Source organism: Balaenoptera borealis, assembly GCF_965194805.1.
Source record: "Balaenoptera borealis genome assembly, chromosome: 11".
Classification (NCBI taxonomy): domain Eukaryota; kingdom Metazoa; phylum Chordata; class Mammalia; order Artiodactyla; family Balaenopteridae; genus Balaenoptera; species Balaenoptera borealis.
The window spans coordinates 70,932,685-70,940,926 of NC_138868.1; the positions used below are offsets into that span (position 1 = coordinate 70,932,685).

General features: G+C 40.9%; 1 pseudogene across 1 annotated transcript; it reads left to right on the forward strand.

Moving 5' to 3' along the window:
* The first annotated feature begins 2,260 nt into the window (after positions 1-2,260).
* On the forward strand, positions 2,261-5,537 carry LOC309605807 (germ cell-less protein-like 1 pseudogene; annotated as a pseudogene). The gene has a single exon. The product of its transcript is annotated as a germ cell-less protein-like 1 pseudogene (transcript).
* The last annotated feature ends 2,705 nt before the right edge of the window (positions 5,538-8,242 follow it).

An 8,242-nucleotide genomic window follows, 5' to 3' on the forward strand; every position in this document is an offset into this window, starting at 1 on the left:
GGGATAGGGGAAAGAAACCATCAGGGGCAAAAATCTGGAGGTGGCAAGCATGTGACATAGTCAGGGAATGTGAAGAAAGCCCTGGTGAAAAGAGCAAGGCTACACAGGTGAGAATGAGAATAGGGCACAGGTCCACTCTGAAGGCCCTTCTAGTTCTTAATCCTGTGCCTTACCTACAAATTGTATCTACAATCTTTCATTCAAGGACACACAATGCTTGTCTATACATTAACAGTCGCACTGGGGTTAAAGAAGCATATGCCTCTCTATCGCACCACCCAGATTTCCTTTAACCAGTTCATATGATGTGTTGTATATTTCATCATGCGTATTTTGAACATCTGCTATTTACTGAGCAAACACATTGAACATTAACTCAATGTCCAGCATCCTCTTCATTCTTACTGCACCACAGGCCTCATGTCTTGCCCGCAGGCTCTGCTTTCTCCAATCCATGTTCCCTCACCTGTGTGGCATTAATCTAATCACTCTGATTTCCTAAGCTCTCTCCCACTTCCACGGCCAACCATGCTTCCAGCGCAAAGTTCGTCCTCTTTAGCATGGTATTCAGCACCCTTCTCCATCGTCTGTGGTCTAACCTCCCACCTCATCTCCTGCCACTCATCACCCCTGCATCCTTACCCCCTCTATCCCAAGGCCCAGCCCACACCAAACCGCTCCCCAACAAAAGAGCACGTACCGGCTGACTTTCTGACAGCCCCAGACAGCTCTCACTCCTTCCTCTCACAGTTCTCCGCTCTTAACTGCGTGGCAGTACTCACCTGATCATCCAGTTACATCTGAAACCCTTAGGTTCACCTGACCTGCTTTTTGTATGGCTACTCAGGCAACAAATGCATGCCCATCTAGTGATCATACTACAACCAGGCATGTTAAGTTACAAATATTGACATGGTTAGGTGGTCACTACTTACAAAGAAATGTATAGGATTATTTTAGAATTTATTACTTAATATTCTTAAGATATCATTCACCAAATACATATTGAGCTTACCAGGGGGAAGGTGGGGAGGGATAAATGGGAGATTGGGATTGACATATACAGACTACTATATATAAAATAGATGACTAATAAGGACCTACTGTGCAGCAAAGGAAACTCTACTCAATAGTCTGTAATGACCTATATGAGAAAAGAATCTAAAAAAGAGTGGATATATGTATATGTATAACTGGTTCACTGTGCTGTACAGCAGAAAGTAACACAACATTGTAAATCAACTATACTCCAATAAAATTTTTTAAAAATACATATTGAGCACTTCCTCTGTTCCTTGCACACACTAGGTACTGGTGATAGAGTAGCGGGCAAGACTGGTGAGGAAACTGCCATAAAGAGCTTACAAAATATTCTAGGTGGAGAGACCAATCACAAAGTAATGAAATTGAAACTGTGATTAAAAATCTCCCAACAAACAAAAGTCCAGGACCAGATGGCTTCACAGGTGAATTCTATCAAACATTTAGAGAAGAGCTAACACCTACCCTTCTCAAACTCTTCCAAAAAATTGCAGAGGAAGGAACACTCCCAAACTCATTCTACAAGGCCACCATCACCCTGATACCAAAACCAGACAAAGATACAACAAAAAAAGAAAATTACAGAACAATATCACTAATGATTATAGATGCAAAAATCCTCAACAAAATACCGGCAAACAGAATCCAACAGCACATTAAAAGGATCATACACCATGACCAAGTGGGATTTATCCCAGTGATGCAAGGATTCTTCAGTATACGCAAATCAATCAATGTGATTCAGCATATTAACAAAATGAAGAAGAAAAACCATATGATCATCTCAATAGATGCAGAAAAAGCTTTTGACAAAATTCAACACCCATTTATGATAAAAACTCTCCAGAAAGTGGGCATAGAGGGAACCTACCTCAACATAATAAAGGCCATATACAACAAACCCACAGCAAACATCATTCTCAATGGTGAAAAACTGAAAGCATTTCCTCTAAGATCAGGAAAAAGACAAGGATGTCCACTCTCACCACTATTATTCAACATAGTTTTGGAAGTCCTAGCCATGGCAATCAGAGAAGAAAAAGAAATAAAATGAATACAAATTGGAAAAGAAGAAGTAAAACTGTCACTGTTTGCAGGTGAAATGATACTATACATAGATAATCCTAAAGATGCCACCAGAAAACTACTAGAGCTAGTCGATGAATTTGGTAAAGTTGAAGGATACAAAATTAATGCACAGAAATCTCTTGCGTACCTATACGCTAAAAATGGAAGATCAGAAAGAGAAATTAAGGAAACAATCCCATTCACCATTGCAACGTAAAGAATAAAATACCTGGGAATAAATCTACCAAAGGAGGTAAAAGACCTGTACTCAGAAAACTATAAGACACTGATGAAAGAAATCAAAGACAACACAAACAGATGGAGAGATATACCATGTTCTTGGATTGGAAGAATCAATATTGTGAAATGACTATACTACTCAAAGCAATCTACAGATTCGATGCAATCCCTATCAAATTACCAACAGCATTTTTTACAGAACTAGAACAAAAAATATTAAAATTTGTATGGAGATACAAAAGACCCCGAATAGCCAAAGCAACCTTGAGGGAAAAAAACAGAGCTGGAGGAATCAGACTCCATGACTTCAGACTCTACTACAAAGCTACAGTAACCAAGAGAGTATGGTACAGGCACAAAAACAGAAATATAGATCAATGGAACAGGATAGAAAGCCCAGAGATAAACCCACGCACCTACTGTCACCTAATCTATGACAAAGGAGGCAAGGATACACAATGGAGAAAAGACAGTCTCTTCAATAAGTGGTGCTGGGAAAACTGGACAGCTACATGTAAAAGAATGAAATTAGAACACTCCTTAACACCATACACAAAAATAAACTCAAAATGGATTAGAGACCTAAATGTAAGACCGGACACTATAAAACTCTTAGAGGAAAACATAGGAAGAACACTCTTTGACATAAATCAGAGCAAGATCTTTTTTGACCCACCTCCTAGAGTAATGGAAATAAAAACAAAAATAAACAAATGGGACCTAATGAAACTTCAAAGCTTTTGCACAGCAAAGGAAACTATAAACAAGATGAAAAGACAACCCTCAGAATGGGAGAAAATATTTGCAAACGAAGCAACAGACAAAGGATTAATCTCCAAAATATATAAACAGCTCATGCAGCTCAGTATCAAAAAAATAAACAACCCAATCAAAAAGTGGGCAGAAGACCTAAATAGACATTTTTCCAAAGAAGACATACAGATGGCCAAGAGGCACATGAAAAGCTGCTCAACATCACTGATTATTAGAGAAATGCAAATCAAAACTACAATGAGTTATTACCTCACACTGGTCAGAATGACCATCATCAGAAAATCTACAAACAACAAATGCTGGAGAGGGTGAGGAGAAGAGGGAACCCTCTTGCTCTGTTGGTGGGAATGTAAATTGATACAGCCACTATGGAGAACAGTATGGAGGTTCCTTAAAAAACTAAAAATAGAATTACTATATGACCCAGCAATCCCACTACTGGGCATATACCCAGAGAAAACCATACTTCAAAAAGACACATGCACCCCAATGTTCATTGCAGCACTATGTACAATAGCCAGGTCATGGAAGCAACCTAAATGCCCATCGACAGACGAATGGATAAAGAAGTTGTGGTACATATATACAATGGAATATTACTCAGCCATAAAAAGGAATGAAATTGGGTCATTTGTAGAGACGTGGATGGACCTAGAGACTGTCATACAGAGTGAAGTAAGTCAGAAAGAGAAAAACAAATATCGTATATTAATGCATACATGTGGAATCTAGAAAAATGGTACAAATGAACCAGTTTGCAGGGCAGAAATAGAGATACAGATGTAGAGAACAAACATATGGACACCAAGAGGGCAAAACGGAGGAGGGTGGTGGTGTGATGAATTGGGAGATTGGGATTGACATGTATACACTAATATGTATAAAATAGATAACTAATAAGAACCTGCTGTATTAAAAAAAATGAAATTCAAAAAAAAAATGTTAGCCTGCGGTCCGGACGCGCGGCGCAGGCAGACGCAGGGGGTGGGGCGGAGGATGGAGGCAGTAGCGCCCTCTGCAATGGTCCGGGCTGTGCGTGAGAAGGTGGCGGTGTAGGGACGCGGGCCACGTGGAGGTCGGCGGTGGCGGCCGGGCCATGGCAGGAGACCGCCTTCATCGGGCTCCCTGGGGTGCGTTCTCTGAAGTCTCTGCAAGCCGTGACCCATGGGCTCTCTGAGCAGCCGGGTGCTGCGCCCCCAGGGGCGAGCCCGAGCCCAGCAGGAGCCGGGTTCTGGGGCTGGGGGCTCGGCCCGGAGGCCGGAGACTGGTGGCGACGCGGCCGCCCACAGCTTCTGTTACTGTCCGGGCAGCCGCAAGCGCAAGCGGGGCAGCGGGGCCTTCTGCTACTGTCACCGCGATTCCGAGACAGACGAGGATGAGGAGGAAGGGGACGAGCAGCAGCGACCCCTCAACACCCCTCGGAGGAAAACACTGAAGAGTACATCCAAATATATTTATCAAACATTATTTTTAAATGGTGAAAACAGTGACATTAAGATTTGTGCTCTAGGAGAAGAGTGGAGCTTACACAAAATATATTTATGTCAATCTGGCTACTTTTCTAGTATGTTCAGTGGTTCATGGAAGGAGTCCAGCATGAATATTATTGAACTGGAGATTCCAGACCAGAATATTGATATAGAAGCACTGCAGGTGGCATTTGGGTCATTGTATCGAGATGATGTCTTAATAAAGCCCAGTCGAGTTATTGCCATTTTGGCAGCAGCTTGTATGCCGCAGTTGCATGGTTTAATACAGCATTGTGGCGAGACAATGAAGGGAACAATTAATGTGAAAACCCGTATGTGGCTATTACACATCAGCAGGGACCTATGGACTGGATTCTGTAAAGAAAAAGTGCCTTGAATGGCTTCTAAACAATTTGATGACTCACCAGAATGTTGAACTTTTTAAAGAACTCAGTATAAATGTCATGAAACAACTCATTGGTTCATCTCACTTATTTGTGATGCAAGTGGAGATGGATGTATACACAGCCCTTAAAAAGTGGATATTCCTTCAACTTGTGCCTTCTTGGAATGGATCTTTAAAACAGCTTTTGACTGAAACAGATGTCTGGTTTTCTAAGAGGAGAAAAGATTTTGAAGGTATGACCTTCCTTGAAACTGAGCAAGGAAAACCATTTGTGTCAGTATTCAGACATTTAAGGTTACGGTATATTATCAGTGATTTGGCCTCTGCGAGAATTATCGAACAAGATTCTCTGGTACCTTCAGAATGGCTATCTTCTGTGTATAAACAGCAGTGGCTTGCTATGCTCCGGGCAGAACAAGACAGTGAGGTGGGGTAAGTATGGTACATCATAGCATTGTTCATTAAAAATATATATTTTTTTTTACTGAAATATAGTTAATTTACAATATTGTGTTAGTTTCAGGAGTACAGCAAAGAGATTCAGTTATTTTCTGTTATAGTTTATTATAATATTACATATAATATAACATATTATATAATAATATAATTATTATAATATAATTTAATATAATATAATATATATAATATAATATATTTATTATAATATATAATAATATACTGAATATAGTTCCCTGTGCTATACAGTAAATCCTTGTTGCTTATCTGTTTTATGTATAGTAGTTTGTATCTGTTAATCTCATACTCCTAATTTATCCCGCCACCCCTCCCTTTCCCCTTTGGTAACCGTAAGTTTGTTTTCTTTGTCTGTGAGTTCTTCTGTTCTTTTTATAGATCCATTTGTATTATTTTTTTGGATTCTGCATATAAGTGAAATCTTAATTGTCTTTTTCTGTTTGACTTATTCCACTTAGTGTGATATTCTCTGGGTCCATCCATGTTGCTGCAAATGGCAATATTTCGTTCTTTTTTGTGACTGAGTAATACATATGCCACTGTATATAAATATGCCACATCTTCCTAAACCAGTCATCTGTTGATGGGCCCTTGGGCTGCTTCGGTGTCTTGGCTCTTGTGGATGGTGCCGCTATGAACATTGAGGTGCATGTATCTTTTTGAATTAGAGTTTTCATCTTTTTGGGGTGTATGCCAAGGGGTGGAATTGCTGGGTGTGGTGGCTCTAATTTTGGTTTTTTGTGGGATCTCCACGCAGTTTTCCATGAGGGCTGCACCAGTTTACATCCCCACCAGCGGTGTGGGAGGGTTCCCTTTTCCCCACACCCTCTCCAGGTTTATTGTTTGTGGACTTTTTGATGGTGGCCGTTTTGACTGGTGTGGGGTGATATCTCGTGGTGGTTTTGATTTGCATTTCTCTAATGGTTATTGATGTTGAGCATCTTTCCAGGTGCCTGTTGGCCATCTGTGTGTCATCTTTGGAGGGGTGTCTGTTTGGGTCTTCTGCCCATTTTTTGATTGGGTTGTTTGTTTTATTGAGTTGTATGAGCTGTTTGTATATTTTGGATATTAGCCCCTTGTGGGCACATCATTTGCGGATATTTTCTCCCAGTCCCTAGGTTGTCTTTTCGTTTTGTTTGTGGTTTCCTTTACAGTGCAAAAGCTTTTAAGTTTTTTTAAGTCAGGTCCCATTTGTTCATTTTTGCTTTTATATCTCTTTTGCCTTGGGACACTAATCTAAGAAAATATTGCTACAGTTTATGTCTGAGAGTGTTTTGCCTTTGTTCTTTTCTGGGAGTTTTGTGGTGTCATGTCTTATACTTGGGTATTTAAGCTATTTTGAAGTTTTTTGGGGTATGGTGTGAGGGAGTGTTCATATTGATTTGCATGTGGCTGTCCAGCTTTCCCACCACCACTTGTTGAGGAGACTTTTTCTCCATTGTATTAATATATTATTGCCTCCATTGTTGTCAATTAATTGACCACAGGTGTATGGATTTTGCTATGAATTTTTAAATGTATTCATTATGTTGAAAAACCAGTAACAGTATTAAAATCAAGAACTGTTAGAGAAAAAAAAAAATGTTCTAGGTGGAAAAGCAAACGAACACAAGAAAAGAAATAAACATAGCCATGGCAGGCTCCGATAAGTCCTCATCAGCAAGAAGTCATCACAGGAAAGGATTTCACAATGGGAGGGAGCTGCTTAGATTAAGTCAAGGACGGTCTCTCTGAAGAGGTGACGTTTGCACAGACTCCTGATTGGATGCACATGAGCCAGCCATGAGAGCTGGAACAAGAGCCTCTGGGACCAAGAGCAAATGCTGAGGTCCAGAGGTGGGACAGGGCTCTGTGGGTATTTGGAATAGAAAGGAGCAGAGTGTAACTGCTTTGTAAATTTCAGAGCAGGGGAGCTAGGGCTGTCGAAACGATTCAGTGAGACAAAGGGTGTAGAGTACATAGTGGATACTCAATAAGTGCTATCTGTCTATCAATCATCATCATCATATGAGTTTGTAGAGTTAGGAGGTAGATCATGCAGGTCACTGCAGCCCATGGTAGGAAATCTGGGTTTTAATCTAAAAAGAACTGCAAGTCATTGATGAGGAGTTTGCACATTTAGTGACATGGTCTGATTTATTGTTTTAAAAATATCCCTGGGCTGCTCAGTGAAGAGAGATTAGAGCAGGACAAGAGTGGAAGCAGGGAGATGAGTTAGGAGGCCATTATAAGAATCTGGACATGAGGTTACACAAGGTAAAATGTTTGAACACCCATCTCTTATTTTGATCTAAATACAATTCATAAAAAATGAAATTGTGGGACTTCCCTGGTGGCGCAGTGCATGAGAGTCCGCCTGCCAATGCAGGGGACATGGGTTTGATCCCTGGTCCAGGAAGATCCCACATGCCACAGAGCAACTAAGCCCGTGCGCCACAACTACTGAGCCTGAGCTCTAGAGCCTGAAAGCCACAACTATTGAGCCCGTGTGCCACAACTACTGAAGCCTGCACGCCTAGAGCCCGTGCTCCGCAACAAAGAGAAGCCACTGCAGTGAGAAGCCCGCGCACCCCAACGAAGAGTAGCCCCTGCTCGCCGCAACTAGAGAAAGCCCACGCGCAGCAACGAAGACCCAACGCAGCCAAAAATAAATAAATAAATAAATTTATTTTTTTTAAAAATGAAATTTATGTGCTTTCGAGTTGGCTACCCACTTTTGACAGAAAAGTTTGCGTCTTCTGATGTTCATCGCGTTTAACGATGAACAAAT